Source organism: Sinohyriopsis cumingii, chromosome 11 (genome assembly GCF_028554795.1).
Source record: "Sinohyriopsis cumingii isolate HCF-2022 chromosome 11, ASM2855479v2, whole genome shotgun sequence".
Lineage (NCBI taxonomy): Eukaryota > Metazoa > Mollusca > Bivalvia > Unionida > Unionidae > Sinohyriopsis > Sinohyriopsis cumingii.
This window is the reverse complement of record NC_142971.1, coordinates 4801704-4821626: the sequence shown is the minus strand read 5'-3', so window position 1 is coordinate 4821626 and position 19923 is coordinate 4801704. Positions and strand designations below refer to the sequence as shown.

Sequence of the window (19923 nt, the reverse complement as noted above, 5' to 3'; positions counted from 1 at the left end):
ATGGCTCATAAGATTTGTGCTGTCGTGAAGTGAAACAAATATTTTTTTTCTAATTTAAGTGGTAGGATAATGAATGAAAAACATGTTTTAACATACTTGACGTCTATTTGACAGATGTCCATCCACCAGAAAATGCAGCCATATGTGTTATTTGAACCATGGTGGTACGTGTATTTTCCAAAAGAACCGCCATATTAGTAATCTCCAGTCAAGCATTTAACCGTCAGCTAATCAGTAATCATTAAACTCTACGGTATCGTACAAATGCACACTAGCTTATTTCAGTGTAAATGTGAAAAGAATATATATATATATATATATATATATATATATATATATATATATATATATATATATATATATATATATATATATATGTATGTATATATATATAGAACAATAGTGAGAGGCTCCATAGGGGTTTGTTGCACGCATGCTTGGGAAGGATAAATAACAGGGCAATATACGAGTCAGCGTGAATAATTGTAAAACAATATAATTTGTGGGATTTCTTTGACAGGTGTTTTAGAAGTAATAGGCAGCCACAGTTTATATACTACTGTTGTTTAGTTGTTTGTAAAGCGAAGTGGTTTGTTAGCGGTAGAGTGTTGTACAATAGCTACCATGTGCTTAATTTGTGGTAAATGCCTCAGGGATAATATGTTTGTTTTGTTGCACAATGCCAACGACTTAACTAATACATGCCGACTCTCAGATGTATTGTTTAATGAGATATGGTAGTGGACATGGTTTCTGCTCAAAGTTATAAACTGTCACAATACTTGAATAATGTCCACGCTGAAACCAATCATATTTTGATCAATTGAATCACACTACCGGTAGTTTAAAAAACCCACAAATAAACAACAATGATAAATAATTATCAAATACAAATTGATAACCAACCACACATGGCAATAATTACAGGATAAGGTATATAAATAGTATACTACCACTATAAGAAATTATTTCGGCTTAATCTCTCTAGAAGTTTATATTCAATTCAATTTGATAAAATGAATAGTGTTGGAAGTAAAAGAAAGCGTTCTGCTTATGATGCAGCATTCAAACTTAAAGTTATTGAATATGCAGAAGCAAATAACTATGCTGCAGCACGTGAATTTTTTGTGAACGAGAAGCAAGTACGGGAATGGCGGAAAAGCAAAGCAGCATTAGAAGAAATGCCAAAATCCAAGAAGGCTCGTCGGACTGGGATTGCCTCTTTCCCTGAATTGGAGAAAGAACTCGGTGATTTTGTAAGTGAACATCGACAAAATGGATACATTGTCACACGAACTGCAATTCATCTATGTGCTATGCAGATGGTGAAAAATGATAAATGTAAGTTGGCAGATTCAAAATTTGTTGCATCAGCCAGCTGGTGTTCTCGTTTTATGAACCGGAATGGTTTCTGCCTCAGGCAGTGAATGAAGATAGCACAAAAGCTACCAAAAGACTTGGAAGAAAAAATTGAATCATTTCAGCAGTTCATCATTAAATGCAGAAAGGAGTGCTCATTTGAACTATCACAAATTGGAAATATGGATGAGACGTCTATGACCTTTGACTTACCAAGCAATAAAACAGTCAATGCTGTTGGTGAGAAAACTATTCTGATAAAAATGACCGGCCATGAAAAAATAAATTTCACAGTTGTATTGGCCTGTTTGGCTGATGGATCAAAGCTGCCTCCTGTCATCATTTTTAAAAGGAAGATGCTGCTAAAAAGCATGAAATTTCCTGAATGTGTCATTGTTCGTGCACAGTGAAAGGGATGGATGGACGCAAATGGAACAATTGAATGGTTGGAGAAAGTATGGAACAAGAGACCAGGTGCAATTCTTCAGAAATCTTCAATGCTTATATGGGATATGTTTCGTGCACACAAAACCGATGAAGTGAAAAAAGCTGCAAAGAAAATGAAAACAACACTGGCTGTGATACCAGGAGGTTTAACGTCAGTGTTACAACCTCTTGATGTCTGCTTTAACAAACCTTTTAAGGACAAGTTACGAAAGATGTGGGCAGAATGAGTTAGTTCAGGGGCTGTGAAAATGACAAAAGGCGGGAATTTAATGAGGCTGGACATCGATTTGGTCTCCAAGTGGGTAAAAGAAGCGTGGGACTCAATTCCATCAGAAATGATTTCAAAATCATTCAGGAAGTGCTGTATCAGCAATGCCATGGATGGAACAGAGGATGATGCTATATTTCAATCTGACAATGACGAGGAGAGCGAGAAGGAGAACGACACACTATCGGATGACCATGATGACAATGACAACGTATATGATGAAAGCACACCCGTAACAGAAGCCGGGTTTCGTGAACTGTTTGGCAAGTCTGATACAGAGCCAGATTTTGAAGGATTCTAAAAGTGATAGAACTTTTATAATTCATGATTTTAGAATGAAGATTAATTAAATTTCCATTAAGACTTAACACTTTAGAATTGTTTTTATTTCAACATATAAATTAGCTTTCTTACTTTCATTTTATTTAACAATGTGATTTGCCTAAATAAACGTATTCAGAACTCACTTTGTGCATCTTGTGATGTAAAGGTAGTCTAGAAATTATGGGTCGGCTTATATGCGGGTCATGCACTTTATAACAGTTTTACCAATTCAGTTTGGGGGGGTCGGCTTATACGCTAACTGGCTTATACGCGAGTATATACGGTAGACTTTTGAAGGAAAACAATATTAAAGTGTCTCATCATCTTTTAGGTTGTTCTTAACTGATCCATGTGAAGAGGATGAGTTAAAAAAACACAAAAGATGTATCATATTTACCCACCTAAAAGTCAAGTCAAACTGCAAACAACAAAGATCCTGATCTGCTGATACAGCATGCATCTTTTAATCAGGGTCAATGTTGTTTATTCTACTGATTACTGATAACATACTACACAGACCTAGATCTGCCTGTACATTATGTGATGGGAGATCTGGGTCTGTGTAGTTTGCAGCTGCAAATGTCTTATAATCAAGTACATATGGTACTGTTACTAGCATTCTGGGAAATGGACATACACAAAATTGCAGTTTTTTACTTTGTGTAATACATCTAATGCCATTTACAGCTCTCTCCCTCTATACATGTCCAAAGCTGCTATTATTGTCAACTTGTTGATCTGCTTATATTTATATGTATATATATATATATATATATATATATATATATATATATATATATATATATATATATATATATATATATATATATATATATAAAGACAAAATTATCATATATGACTTTCCAGTGAAACCCAAATGACAGTATGCTTTTGTTCTCTGTAACCTTTTTGAATTCATAATACTGGAAAGCATCATTAAATTGCTCAACAAGATTTTTAGTTATGATAGCTCATATCACAGTTCTGTTTAAAGTCCCAATGACAAACACCAACTTTAAACTTTCATAAGAAATGTGGCTATTGTACACTCTAAATTAGTTAATACTGGCATATTCTGAGACAATTTCATTCATATGGTAATTTATGAGTAATAAACAAGACATGTGTCAATCAAATAGGTTAAAATTTTCTATTCGTGAAATGAAAGCATTTGTCAGTTTGTATGAAGTTTACATTGATAATCAGCTGACATTTTTGCTACATCACTGACTGGTTCTTTAATACTTATTCACTTAAAAACACAATTTCAAACTTGGTTCCAGTCCTTGAGGATACAGAGAACCAGTCTAAGAAGAATAACACTACAAAAATGGCAAGTGATGGCTATTGTGAAACCTTCTTGAGATTATCAAACACTATTTTAGTAGCACTAAACTTGCAATAATGTCAATTACTAGAAATAGTTTAACATAAAATAATTCAACTTTAAATGCAGGATTTTGAAAGAAAAAACAAGCTTATCAATGTAATTTCAATCATGGAAAAATGTGCACTCTTGAATTGTTCATCCATCTATCATCAACTATGTACAGTAAAATTCACAGACGTGGGCAGCCCTAGTAAAAGTCACCATTTTCTCATTCACAGCAGACATATTCATTTTAAATTGACCTCAATACATATATTGACATTGGGGTATTCAATAATATTACATAATTACTTGTTGACTTACACTTAATTGTACCATCACTATTATTATGGTCAATATGACGAGAATGCCATATTTCAGCTGTGTTAATTCTGGCCAAAGTTGACAAGGAAAGTCTTGTGTTTAACTCTGCTTTGCTCATAACACTGTTACAGAGATCCTAAAATTAATAATTATAATGCATTAATATTGATTAGGATCTATAACACTAAACAACTTTAAGTCCTCTTTTTCTAAACAGTGTTAGGAACAAATAAAACATTCTTTTATTTTAGAAAGCAAACTGAATGCTTTGATAAATGTGAACAAAACATGCATTTGGAAGATGTGTCCAAGATATGTGCATTTTTGAGGACATATCCAAAATATGTGCATTTGGAGGTTGTGTCCAAAATATGTGCATTTGGAAGATGTGTCTAAAATATGTGCATTTGGAGGATGTGACCAAAATATGTGCATTCGAAAGACATATCCAAAATATGTGCATTTGGAGGATGTGTCCAAAATATGTGCATTTGGAGGGCATGTCCAAAATATTAGCATTTGGAGGATGTGTCCAAAATGTGTACATTTGGAGGATGTGTCCAAAATATTTGCATTTGGAGGATGTGTCCAAAATATGTGCATTTGGAGGATGTGTCCAAAATATGTACATTTGGAGGATGTGTCCAAAATATGTGCATTTGGTTGCCATGTCCAAAATATGTGCATTTGAAAGACATATCCAAAATATGTGCAATTGGAGGGCATGTCCAAAATATGTGCATTTGGAGGATGTATCCAAAATATGTGCATTTAGAGGTTGTGTCCAAATTATGTGCATATGGAGGGCATGTCCAAAATATGTGCATTTGAAAGACATATCCAAAATATGTGCATTTGGAGGGCATGTCCAAAATATGTGCATTTGGAGGATGTGTCTAAAATATGTGCACTTGGAGGATGTGTCTAAAATTTGTGCATTTGGAGGACATGTCCAAAATATGTGCATTTGGAGGATGTGTCCAAAATATGTGCATTTGGAGGGCATGTCCAAAATATGTGCATTTGTAGGATGTGTCCAAAATATGTGCATTTGGAGGATATATCCAAAATATGTGCATTAGAAGAATGTGTCCAAAATATGTGCACTTGGAGGATGTGTCCAAAATTTGGAAGATGTATCTAAAATATGTGCATTTGGAGGACACGTCCAAAATATGTACATTTGAGGATGTGTCCAAAATTTGAAAGATGTGTCTAAAATATGTGCATTTGAAGGGTGTGTCCAAAATATATACATTTACAGGATGTGTCCAGAACAAATGCATTTGAAGGACATGTCCAAAATATGTTCATATGGAGTATGTGTCAGAAATTTGGAAGATGTGTCTAAAATATGTGCATTTGAAGGATGTTCCAAGATATGTGCATTTGGAGGACATGTCAAAAATATGTACATTTGGAGGATGTGTCCAAAATATGTGCATTTGGAAGATGTGTCTAAAATATGTGCATTTGGATGACATATCCAAAATATGTGCTTTTGGAAGATGTGTCCAAAAATGTATATTCAACGATGTGTCCAAAATATGTGCATTTGGAGGATGTGTCTAAAAGATGTGCATTTTGAGGATGTGTCTGAAAATGTGTATTCAAAGATGTGTCCAAAATATATGCATATGGAGAATATGTCCAAAATGCATGCATTTAAATTAAGCAGGACAACAACAAAATAATTGTCATCTGTAGCAACTGGGTGGAGCCAAGATGAAATTTAATATCTTAACAATGGAGCCAAGATGAAATTTAATATCTTAACAATGGAACCAAGGTGAAAGAAACTTAATATCTTAACTATTGAACTAGGATGAAACTTAATATAATAACAATGGAGCCAAGGTGAAAGAAACTAAATATCTTAACTATGGAGCCAAGGTGAAACTTAATATCTTAACAATGGAGCCAAGGTGAAAGAAACTAAATATCTTAACTATGGAGCCAAGGTGAAACTTAATATCTTAACAATGGAGCCAAGGTGAAAGAAACTAAATATCTTAACTATGGAGCCAAGGTGAAACTTAATATTTTAACAATGGAGCCAAGGTGAAACTTAATATCTTAACAATGGAGCCAAGGTGAAAGAAACTAAATATCGTAACTATGGAGCCAAGGTGAAACTTAATATTTTAACAATGGAGCCAAGGTGAAAGAAACTAAATATCTTAACAATGGAACCAGGATGAAACTTAATATATTAACAATGGAGCCAAGGTGAAACTTAATGTCTTAACAATGCAGTCAAGGTGAAAGAAACTTATTATCTTAACAATGGAGCCAAGGTAAAACAATATCTTAACAATGGAGCCAAGGCGAAACTTAATATCTTAACAATAGAGCCAAGGTGAAACTTAATATCTTAACAATGGAGCCAAGGTGAAACTTAATATCTTAACAATGGAGCCAAGGTGAAAGAAACTAAATATCTTAACAATGGAGCCAAGGTGAAACTTAATATCTTAACAATGGAGCCTGGATGAAACTTAATATCTTAACAATGGAGCCAAGGTAAAACTTAATATCTTAACATTGGAGCCAAGGTGAAAGAAACTTAATATCTTAACAATGGAGCCAAGGTGAAAGAAAATTAATATCTTAACAATGGAGCCAAGGTGAAAATTAATATCTTAACAATGGAGCCAAGGTGAAACTTAATATATTAACAATGGAACCAGGATGAAACGTAATGTATTAACAATGGAGCCAAAGTGAAACAATATCTTAACAATGGAGCCAAGGTGAAACTTAATATCTTAACAATGGAACCAGGATGAAACTTAATATCTTAACAATGGGGCCAAGTTGAAACTTAATATCTTAACAATGGAGCCAAGGTGAAACTTAATATCTTAACAATGGAGCCAAGGTGAAAGAAACTTAATATCTTAACAATGGAGCCAAGGTGAAACTTGATATCTTAACAATGGAGCCAGGATGAAACTTAATATCTTAACAATGGAACCAGGAAGGAACCTAATATATTAACAATGTAGCCAAGGTGAAACTTAATATCTTAACAATGGAGCCAAGGTGAAAGAAACTAAATATCTTAACAATGGAGCCAAGGTGAAACTTAATATCTTAACAATGGAGCCAATGTGAAACTTAATATCTTAACAATGGAGCCAAGGTGAAACTTAATATCTTAACAATGGAGCCAAGGTGAAACTTAATATCTTAACAATGGAACCAGGAAGACACTTAATGTCTTAACAATGGAGCCAAGGTGAAACTTAATATCTTAACAATGGAGCCAGTTATTTCACACTTTAAAAATATATTAAGAAAACCTGCTTCAACAGTCAACTAAATTGTAAATGACTTTTTCCCTAACCACTAATTTTCATTTGATTCTGTAATTGCTTCAAAGCATAATTTGAAGTCCCAATGAATTATCATACCTACATACATAGAAAATAAGGATCCTTCAGGACTCTTTCAGAAATGTATCCACACAGTCACCCCAAAAATGTAATTTGTTCTATGCAAAGAACAAATTTAAAAGACAAGAAAGTATTTAAATCAACAGTATTTGAAAACATTTAATTTCAATATTAAAAGCTTTTATTTTCATTTTTATTGCATCAGTCTTTAGGTCAAAGATTAGTCCATAAATCCTTTGAATGGAACCTTTGGAGTAAATGTAACCTGCATCTGAAATATCATTTCTTGGCAAAGGGAAAGAAAACTGAACTTAGAGAAAGAAAGAAAGAGATACAAAACAAAATGACCTATGGACAAAATCATTTTCTTCCTCATCTTAATTACTGTGGATACTTTCATTAAAGGAAATACTTGATCAAATGTATCTCAGTGACCTACACATTTGGCAAAGGCATGATAGTCTTGTACTAAATTTAAAATAAGGCATCATAGTCTTGTACTAAACTTAAAATAAGGCATCATAGTCTTGTACTAAACTTAAAATAAGGCATCATAGTATTGTACTAAACTTAAAATAAGGCATCATAGTCTTGTACTAAACTTAAAATAAGGCATCATAGTATTATACTAAACTTAAAATAAGGCATCATAGTCTTGTACTAAACTTAAAATAAGGCATCATAGTCTTGTACTAAACTTAAAATAAGGCATCATAGTATTGTACTAAACTTAAAATAAGGCATCATAGTCTTGTACTAAACTTAAAATAAGGCATCATAGTATTATACTAAACTTAAAATAAAGCATCATAGTATTATACTAAACTTAAAATAAGGCATCATAGTATTGTACTAAACTTAAAATAAGGCATCATAGTCTTGTACTAAACTTAAAATAAGGCATCATAGTCTTGTACTAAACTTAAAATAAGGCATCATAGTATTGTACTAAACTTAAAATAAGGCATCATAGTCTTGTACTAAACTTAAAATAAGGCATCATAGTATTGTACTAAACTTAAAATAAGGCATCATAGTCTTGTACTAAACTTAAAATAAGGCATCATAGTATTATACTAAACTTAAAATAAGGCATCATAGTATTGTACTAAACTTAAAATAAGGCATCATAGTCTTGTACTAAACTTAAAATAAGGCATCATAGTCTTGTACTAAACTTAAAATAAGGCATCATAGTATTATATTAAACTTAAAATAAGGCATCATAGTCTTGTACTAAACTTAAAATAAGGCATCATAGTATTGTACTAAACTTAAAATAAGGCATCATAGTATTGTACTAAACTTAAAATAAGGCATCATAGTATTATATTAAACTTAAAATAAGGCATCATAGTATTGTACTAAACTTAAAATAAGGCATCATAGTCTTGTACTAAACTTAAAATAAGGCATCATAGTCTTGTACTAAACTTAAAATAAGGCATCATAGTCTTGTACTAAACTTAAAATAAGGCATCATAGCCTTGTACTAAACTTAAAATAAGGCATCATAGTCTTGTACTAAACTTAAAATAAGGCATCATAGTCTTGTACTAAACTTAAAATAATGCATCATAGTCTTGTACTAAACTTAAAATAAGGCATCATAGTCTTGTACTAAACTTAAAATAAGGCATCATAGTCTTGTACTAAACTTAAAATAAGGCATCATAGTATTGTACTAAACTTAAAATAAGGCATCATAGTATACTATTAAACTTAAAATAAGGCATCATAGTCTTGTACTAAACTTAAAATAAGGCATCATAGTATTGTACTAAACTTAAAATAAGGCATCATAGTCTTGTACTAAACTTAAAATAAGGCATCATAGTATTGTACTAAACTTAAAATAAGGCATCATAGTCTTGTACTAAACTTAAAATAAGGCATCATAGTCTTGTACTAAACTTAAAATAAGGCATCATAGTATCATACTAAACTTAAAATAAGGCATCATAGTCTTGTGCTAAACTTAAAATAAGGCTTCTTTTTGCCCAATGTATAAGACATTAAAAACCATTTGGGAAAGTGCATGTTCAATAACTTAGATATTTGGAAGAAATCATTTTTCTTAAGATCAATAGGTTTCTTCTTTATCCCAATTACAAGCCATCCACAAAGTTTTGATCTATGTTTGCTGTGTTGAACTTACATTTTTCTGTGGAAAACATTTTGTTTTCCTTCTTTTATTTATATAATATTGTGAGAAATAAATTGGCAAAACAGACAGACAGATGGATGGACAACCATAAAATAATAAGTATGGTGTAAAAAATGGGCTTAATACAAATTGCTGCCAAATTGACAGTAGCTTGTAATATTCTGATGTTACATTAGTACCACTCTTGAACAGCACACCTGACCAATGACATCCAGTCTTTTATGGACAGAAACCTCTGACACAGATGAATAAATGTTTAAAAGTACCCTCTAAGATGTCCACCTCTCTAACATAGCCAGTGGCCAGCATATTAGTGCAACAAATGTCAAACATCCCTCATGAACTAGCACATAATGGGGTTTATAGGTGGAAATCTCACTACATCATATTTGTCAGTTTCTAAATTCAACATACTGACATCTATTTTAACATGCCAACATATATACAACTTCAATCACAAGAAAGAGATAAGTAATGCAATTATCTTTTTTTGCTTCTTTAGATGTTTGGTTTAGCTGTTTTATAATTACTGGCATAATTACCAATAACAGTCATCAAGATGCCCAATTAATAAAAATATCACTCACACATTTTTAATGTTTATGGAAAAGTATTTTTTATCCAGAAACCACCGAATATTAACAATAACTGTACAACCACCCAATATTAACAATAACTGTACAACCACCCAATATTAACAATAACTGTACAACCACCCAATATTAACAATAACTGTACAACCACCGAATATTAACAATAACTGTACAACCATCCAATATTAACAATAACTGTACAACCACCAAATATTAACAATAACTGTACAACCACCCAATATTAACAATAACTGTACAACCACCGAATATTAACAATAACTGTACAACCACCCAATATTAACAATAACTGTACAACCACCGAATATTAACAATAACTGTACAACCATCCAATATTAACAATAACTGTACAACCATCCAATATTAACAATAACTGTACAACCACCAAATATTAACAATAACTGTACATCCACCAAATATTAACAATAACTGTACAACCACCAAATATTAACAATAACTGTACCACATTAGGCAAAATTTGCATTTACAGAATATGCTTTACTGCTGGGTGAACTACAAAGAAAAACACTAATTTTAAATTAATTTATGGATGAAGCAAAATTTAATGTCAATGGAATTGTTTTACACTTCAATTCTCAAAAGCATGCTGCTGCAAATCAGCTTTCTTTGGATCAATGGCTAAATATTTTCTATAAATAGTCCACAGTGATAAACTAGTGCAATATTATTTGGCAAATTAAATGTCAGCTCAATAGGTTATCCTACAGATTCTTGTGCTCTAAAAAATGAGCATTCACTCTGGATGACTCCAAAAAGAATCCATATCCAGTGTACTGGTCATAAATCAGAAGAACTTATGGTATGATAGGCCAGCCATTAGCACAAGTTTGTCATTGCTACTTGTCCTAAACTACCTGTAAGACTGACCTGAAACTTTATAAACATTTCATGGTTATTGATGGTTGTAAATGAAAATGGTACTACAACCAGTATGAACATCACAACGGCCATCTTAAAAATATTGTTATCCTCCTGAATGGATGGTCATATCAACATTGGGTTTTCATGAAAAGACTTCTTACAATGACTAGTTGGTACTAAAAAAAAAATGGCTGATTTAAATATGATTGTCACAGGAGCAATCATGACAATCTTGTCATCACTATTAGACCTGAATGGATGCTAATATAAACATGGGGTTTTCACGGCAAGACTTTTTTCTGATGTCTAGTTGGTACCAAATAAAAAAGGTGCCAATCTGTTGTCTAATATAGCCACATGGCAACAATGTTGAAAATCTTGTTATTGCTGTTCCTCCAGAATGGATTGTCCTACCATGTGGTTTTCACTAAATACTTTCTCATAAACAGTGATAATCTGACATCCAGTATGGCCACCATGGCAGACATCTTAAAAAGTTATATTGATGTGTGTGTGTGTGTGTGGGGTACCAGAAATTTTATATGATGTCAAATTTGTCTTAAATGAAAATGGTACCAATCTGACATACAATATGGCCAGCTATCTTGAAAATCTTGTTACTGCTACTCCTCTTGAATGGAAAATCATATCTTGAAAATGTTGTTATCTCTACTCCTCTCCAAACTGATGGCTGTATGAACATCGAGGTTTCACCAGTAGAATTGTTATTATGCTTAGTTGGTCCTAAATGAAAATGGTGCTAGTTATATATTCAATATGGTTGCTATGACACCTGTCTTAAAAATCTAGTTGTCACTACTCCCCTTGTATGGATGATCATTATGACATGGTGTTCTGCCATAAAACAACTAATGACATCTACTTGGTCCCCCCCCAAAAAAAATAGGGCCAAACTGACATCCAATATGTTTACCATAGGAACTAATTTGAAATTTTTTTTATCACTGAAGAATATCAGAAATGGTATCAACACCTAAAGTTAAAAAAAGAAATGGTCTTATCTTGAATTCTTGGAAAATCTTTTCGCCCAGTAGTGTGTCTGTCTCTTTGAGGGACCCATGTTTTTGTCTGACTATATCTATTATAGTCTTTATCAATGGTTTTATGCAAAACATTTGGTAACTGGTTCCCAGGGGCTAAATATATACTATCTGGAAACAGTCTTTAACACAAAAAGAACAAAATTTTCATGGAATCCATTCCTTGTTGGAAACTTGTATGCTTAATAATATTTTGCAACTTTAAGTGAATTTATAGAAGAAACTTTTCAAAAATATTGACATGGGGCACAGAGTCATAACAGGACATAGTGACAGATGATATGATAACAGTTTGATATAGTGATAACAGGACATAGTGACAGATGATATGATAACATCTTGATATAGTGATAACAGGACATAGTGACAGATGATATGATGACAGCTTGATATAGTGATAACAGGACATAGTGACAGATGATATGATAACAGCTTGATATAGTGATAACAGGACATAGTGACAGATGATATGATGACAGCTTGATATAGTGATAACAGGACATAGTGACAGATGATATGATGACAGCTTGATATAGTGAGAGTAATACATCATGCCAGTGGGATATAGTGAAAGTGATGTTATGACTGCAGAACATAAACAGTGGCAATGTCTGCACAAACCATCTAATCCCTGGAGTCGGCCTCATTTTGAGACATATTCATTCTGTTGTTTTAAACTTAATTTTTATCTGTGAAAATCGATAGATTTTTGTGTGTCAAAGGTTTTTCATTTTTATATAATTTGTTTCTATATGTACTCGCTTATAAGTCAAGTCAAACTTCAAAGAATGATCCTGATCTGATCTAGTATACCGTGCCTGCAGCTCAGGGTCTATGTTATTGTTCTAATGATTGCTCCTAGCAAACTGCACTGACCCACATCTGCCAGCGCATTGTGCAATGGCAGATCTAGATCTGTTCAGTTTGCAGTTGAACGTGTCTTATAAGCAAGTATATACAGTGCATTTGGCAAGTTCTTTCCACAACTTCAGGAAAACATTTTACTATAAGTCTCAATATCAACTTACAGTGGCACTGGCATTATCCAAGATGTAAGGGGAGATAACCACCATAAGAAGTATGATATTTGCCTTCCTACATTTAGCCATACCTAGAGATTTTTGTTTTTCTGGAAAATATTTCAATGTAATTTTTAATACGTAATTGTCATTAAAAATGTGTAATAATTCCACAAAATCTGTAAAGGTTAGCATGACTAATAAATGCACACCAACAATGTCACATTCAAGGTCACCACCACAATAATGTACATTCAATCATTACCAGAAAAGTTAGCTCCCTTAGCACATATTGGAAGTTCTCCATTTCAGGTGTTTATTTTCTTCTCCTCAGTAGTCAAACTGAATAAAAGTGTATGTTGCATACCTGAAATTGATATATCACAGACAGTGAAGTAATAACCGTATACCAAGTATGCATATGGGCAAATTCAGAGAATATCATTATGTTCAACAAGGGTTTTAAAAGCCACTCCCCTTTTCCAAACAATGATTTTGAGACGTGCATTTAGTAAGGAATGTTTCAATATGAGTTTTGACCAGAAATGTGTGTGTGCACATATCATGGCCTTGGAAAGTCCAGTATGGAACATTTTCAAAACAACTGAATTTATATGAAATTCTTCACTGATATGGCGATATTATACATTTATTTGTGAATTTTAGGATAGCATTATCTGATACACAGAGAATCCTCCATGTGTCTGTCTAGCAATTAAACCACCTTCTCTGTAAGTCCTTAATGTTAGCTTTCTTCATAGATTCTCTACACATCCACTGTATTTGCAGAGCTTTTTTCTGCATGAAATTAATGAGGAAATCCACTTAGCGATGTGCTGTAATCATTTTGAAAACTTGAAATGACTAATAAAAATAAGAGTCTTTAAGGAACTGACACCTACTCTGAAAAGATTTTCCATGAATTCACAAAAGATTTGTTTCATCTGTAGCTACTGAGTGTAGAAACCACCAATGATATTTCTGGGTGACAAGATTTTAAAGTCATCTGCTAAGGCACCCGTATCTGAGGAAAGATCTGCACCATTTTTTATTTAGAAGCAACTGGATGTCATAATTAATCTTCTGATGAAAACAGAATCTTGATAAACCTTTCTGTTTAGGAGTAGTGATAACAAGATGGCTACCTTCATAATGGAAATCAGATCAGCACTACTTTCATGCAACATCAACCAGACACCAGAATAAGTCTTGCAGTGTTGATATGACTTTCTATACAGGAGTAGTGATAACAATCTTTTCAAGATGGCAATCACATGTCAGATCAGCACTATTATCATGTAACATCAACCGGACACCATAACAAATCTTCTGGTAAAAACCCTGTGTTGCTATGATTCTACATGCCAGAGGAGTAATTATAACATTTTAAAGATGGCTACTGTTCAGATCAGTACCATTTTTATTTCATACAGTATGTCAAAGCCATACAGTTTTCATTTAGGACCAATTTAACACCATACAATGTCTTCTACTGAAATGCCCATGTTGATGACATTCCATTCAGATAAGTAGTGATATAAAAAATTCAAGATGGCTGCCATGGTAATGTTATTGGATGTCAAACTGGCATAGTCTTCATTTACAACCAACCAGATATAACAAATCTGTTAGTAAAACCCCTTGCTGACAAGAGGAGTAGTGGTAAGATTTTCAAGATGACTGGAGACTGTGGTGGCTATAGTGAACATCTGAGATGTCATTTAGGACCAACCAGACATCAAACAAGGTCATACAAAATGACTGGAGACTGTGGTGGCTATATTGGAATATTGGATGTCTGAGATGTCATTTAGGACCAACAAGACATCATACAAGGTCTTCTGGTAAACAGCCCATGTTGGTATGACATTTTGTTCTGAAGGAGTATCAATACATATCTTTTCAATATGACTGCCATGAAAGCCATATTGGATGACAGAAACACACCATGTGCAATTAGATCAAGCTAGAAATCTTTCTGTGAACACCCTATGCTGATATGACCATCTATTCAGAAGAAGTAGCAATAATAAGGTTTTCAAGATGGCCACAGTGGTAGCAACAGTGAATGTACAAATGGCCACAGCAGAGGCCATACTGTGTGTTCAAGCAGTACCATTTGCATTTAGGACCAGTTAGACCTTCCAATAAACATTATGGTTAAGTTTCATGGCAATCATCCAAGTAGTTTAGGAGGAGTAGCAATAAATAACTAGTGTTGATGGATGGATGACAATAAAGGTCATTCCATAAGCTGACCAGCAGAGTTAAATACATATTTCAATATAAATAAAGATAAAAAGTAAATTCTTTCTGGTGTTAAGTACAAAAATGCTACTTGAAATTCTAACATCAAAAGGCATTAAGTTAATAGCACAGATTTCTAACTACAATGAATTGATTGTTTCTATGGTTATTTTCAGTCATGCCAAATTTCCATTAAAAGCCATTAGAAACAATCAATTCTACTCAATCTTGCTGACTGCCAGATCAGTCTTTGTTACCATAGTCAATATAATATTAACACATGCCTTGACAATTGCACATCCCTCTTTTTGGTCAAAACTTGAATAAAAACAGCCACTTCTAAGCACATATCTTGATCCTAGCCCCCCTCCCTGGATGGAATCAGCTGCTAAATTGCCTAAAATTTCAAGATTTCCTCAGAACCTACCACCATGCATGCCACTTAATTGTCTGGCTTAAATCTGATTCCAAACATGAGCTTACATTTCATTTTTCTTATTTGGTGTGAACATATATGGAGATAGACTGAACTTCAAGAGTAGGGAGTGTCTGACAGTGCGATCCAACTCTTCTTGAATGAACATAAATGTGATGGAAAAGCTGTTAGGACATCATTGTCATCATTAGTGTGCAGTAATTATGATATCATCAGTGCAATAATTATGACATCATTTGAGTGTGAGAATAATATCATTGATGTGTGATATTAACACCATTTTTCAGCACATGATAGGCTATACATTGTGGCCAGTATTAATGGTAGAGGAAGAACCCAGGAAAACCCTGGAAAGAACCACTGATCCACGAGAAGCTATTGGCAAGCTTTCTCACATACACACATTAGCTGAATCCAAGCAGACAAAGGTGAGATATCAGTGATCCATAATGGAGAGCACTTTAGATGACTCAGCCACTCGGGCCCCCCTCAATTATGTAAGTACATAGAGTGGGTACTTCATCGAATTTGTGGGACATAACCTACAAGTGTAATTGGAATAGTTGAACACTGAAATTTGCTGCAATAAAACCTATGATGCCCAATGTGGCATTTATATTCTGCTGTGGTATTTATATTCTGGTATTTATATTCACACCACTCATTCTGACACTGTGCCAATAGAATATATTTTCAATAACTTTTATACACAATTTTTCAAAATTTATAAAACAATTTTGATACCAAATTTTTACTTGAGTGATTACACATTCATAAGACCCAAGGAGATCTAGCATTACTAAATTGCCCTCAGGCAGATGAAATTGATGACAACCCCATTCTTCGTGAAGAAATAGAAAGTGCAGTTAGGTCACTATAGAAAGGAAAGTCAGCCAGCATTGACAACATACCAGCACAGCAAATTCAAGCAGGTGGAAATGAGAGAATCACAGTCCTAACAACGATCTGCAACAAAATATGGCAGACAGGAGAATGGCCCACCACGTGGACTCAATCCTTGGTCATCATGCTCCCCAAGAAAGGAAACCTACAGCTATGCCAAAACTACAGAACCATCAGTCTGATCAGTCACCCAAGCAAAGTCATGCTGAAGATAATTTGATCAATATAAATTAACTTACTGTTCAGACATTTTATGTACATTTAAAATGACAGTACTTGAACAATGTGACAACAATCACTCAGATAGTCCTATAATCCAATGCACTGTCAACTAGCCTTGGTCACTGAGCCATTTGATGCATTCAGAAAGGCTTGATTAACAAAATGTCCGTTAAGACTTGGTCTCCTAATTAAGTTTTGTGTTGTTCACAAAATAAATGAAAATAATTCAATTCATTCCAAAGCAGGGAGTAATACCCATTTTATTACATTATTATAAAGCATTATGTAATGCAATAGAAACTGAAATGAGAAGAGTGATAAATAAATTGTACTGCTATTTCTTTATTATTTGAAATAGAAAATTGGGATTGCAAGTAAAAGCTAGGATTTTAGGACTATTAGAACAGGGAAATGCTCAGATAAAGTATACCATATCTGGCCTGGTTACCACATTGAGGGTGATTTTCTGGTGAAAACCCCACACCAATTTGACTTTCCATTCAGAAGGAGTAGCAGCAACAAGATTTTCAAGATGGATCTCATAATGACCATATTTGATGTCAAAATAATCAGAACCGTTTCAACATCTAGACATTATAAGAAGTTTTTAACTGAAAACACTATACTGATATGATCATCCATTCAGGAGGAGTTGCAATAACAAGATTTTAAAGATGCCACTGCGATGGCCATATTAGGTTTCAGAAAAGCAGCATTTTCATTTAGGACCAAATAGACATTGTAAGAAATCTTCTGGTCAAAACCCCATACCAATAAGACATATAAGAAATCTTCTGGTCAAAACACCATACCAAATAGACATATAAGAAATCTTCTGGTCAAAACTCCATACCAAATAGACATATAAGAAATCTTCTGGTCAAAACCCCATACCAATAAGACATATAAGAAATCTTCTGGTCTAAACCCAATACCAAATAGACATATAAGAAATCTTCTGGTCAAAACCCCATACCAAACAGACATACAAGAAATCTTCTGGTCAAAACCCCATACCAATAAGACATATAAGAAATCTTCTGGTCAAAACCCAATACCAAATAGACATATAAGAAATCTTCTGGTCAAAACCCCATACCAAATAGACATATAAGAAATCTTCTGGTCAAAACCCCATACCAAATAGACATATAAGAAATCTTCTGGTCAAAACCCCATACCAATAAGACATATAAGAAATCTTCTGGTCAAAACCCCATACCAAATAGACATATAAGAAATCTTCTGGTCAAAACCCCATACCAATAAGACATATAAGAAATCTTCTGGACAAAACCCCATACCAAATAGACATATAAGAAATCTTCTGGTCAAAACCCTATACCAATAAGACATATAAGAAATCTTCTGGTCAAAACCCCATACCAAATAGACATATAAGAAATCTTCTGGTCAAAACCCCATACCAATAAGACATATAAGAAATCTTCTGGACAAAACCCCATACCAATAAGACATATAAGAAATCTTCTGGACAAAACCCCATACCAATAAGACTCCATTCAGGAGGAGTGTCAATAAGATTTTCAAGATGGCTGCTGCCATTGCAGAAACACTGGGATATCTTAGCAACAGCATTTTCAATCAAGACCAGCTAGACCTTGGGATGAATGTGTGTGCAAAATTTCCAGGTAATATTCTAGGCAGTTCAGGAGGGGTAATGATAACAAAGTTGTGTAAATGGACTGAGACAACAGATGAGAAACCAACCCATTAACTTTTTGGTCTATGACCAGCAGAACTTAAAAGTCTGATCTCTCTTCTAATAAAATATTATAAACATTTTAAAACAAGAGGTCTAAGTGCACAACTCAGCCATACACAAGAGCAGTTAGCTAAGGAATAAGATTTAATAGTACACTTTTGTTGAAATTCCCTCCAACACTGTTGAATAACTATTTCAAGTTTTCTTTAGTTTTAATATCTTCATCAATATCTGATGGTACATCAAAATCATTTGTTTAATATAGAAAGGACTCTTTAACTTTCTGTCAAAATTTATCAAATTCTGTCAGGTGGTTTTTAGTTCTACTGGTCATAGACAAGAAGAGCTGCTTATGGGATGGTCTGTTGTCCATTGTCCATCCATCGTCTGTTGACCATCCATCAATTAGCACACATTTCTTATTGTTACTCCTCCTAAACTACTTCGAGGATTGCCTTGAAACTTTACAGACATTCATCCCATGGTTAAGTTGGTTCTAATTGAAAATGGTGCTGCTTGGACATCCAATATAGCCACCACAATGGCCATCTAATCTTGAAAATCTTGTTATTGCTACCCCTCTTGATCGGATGGTCATATCAATGTATTGTTTTCACTACATGACTTCTTACATTGTCTAGTTCATCCAAGATGAAAATGATGCAGATCTTATGTCTAATATCGCAGCCATGGCAACCATCTTGAAAATCTTGTTATGGCCACTGCTCCTGAAAGGATGGCCATATCAACATATTGTTTTTTATACATGACTTCTTATGATGTCTAGTTGTTCCAAGACAAAAATGGTTCAGATCTGATGTTCAATATTGCTGCCAAAGGGGCCATTTTGAACATATTGTTAGGGCTACCCCTCTTACTTGCATGGCCACATCAACAAGGGGTTTTTCCCCGAAAGACTTCTTCTGATGTCTAGTTAGTTCTAGATGAAAATGGTGATTGTCTGACATTTAATATGGATACCACAAAATAGTGTTATCATTAGCCATCCTAAATGAATGCTCATATCAACACACATTATATATGTATATACATATAACCATATGCATGTACACACATACATACATGAACACACACACACACACAGACACAAACAATGTCTAGTTAATCCTAAATAAAAACTGTGCCAATCTAACACCCAA

The 19923-nt window shown here is 33.7% G+C and overlaps 1 protein-coding gene across 2 annotated transcripts in view; it reads right to left on the bottom strand.

The window, feature by feature from the left end:
• LOC149787544 (synapsin-like) overlaps positions 1-19923 on the bottom strand; it is a 406386-nt gene that overhangs the window by 199361 nt on the left and 187102 nt on the right. The window lies entirely within an intron of this gene.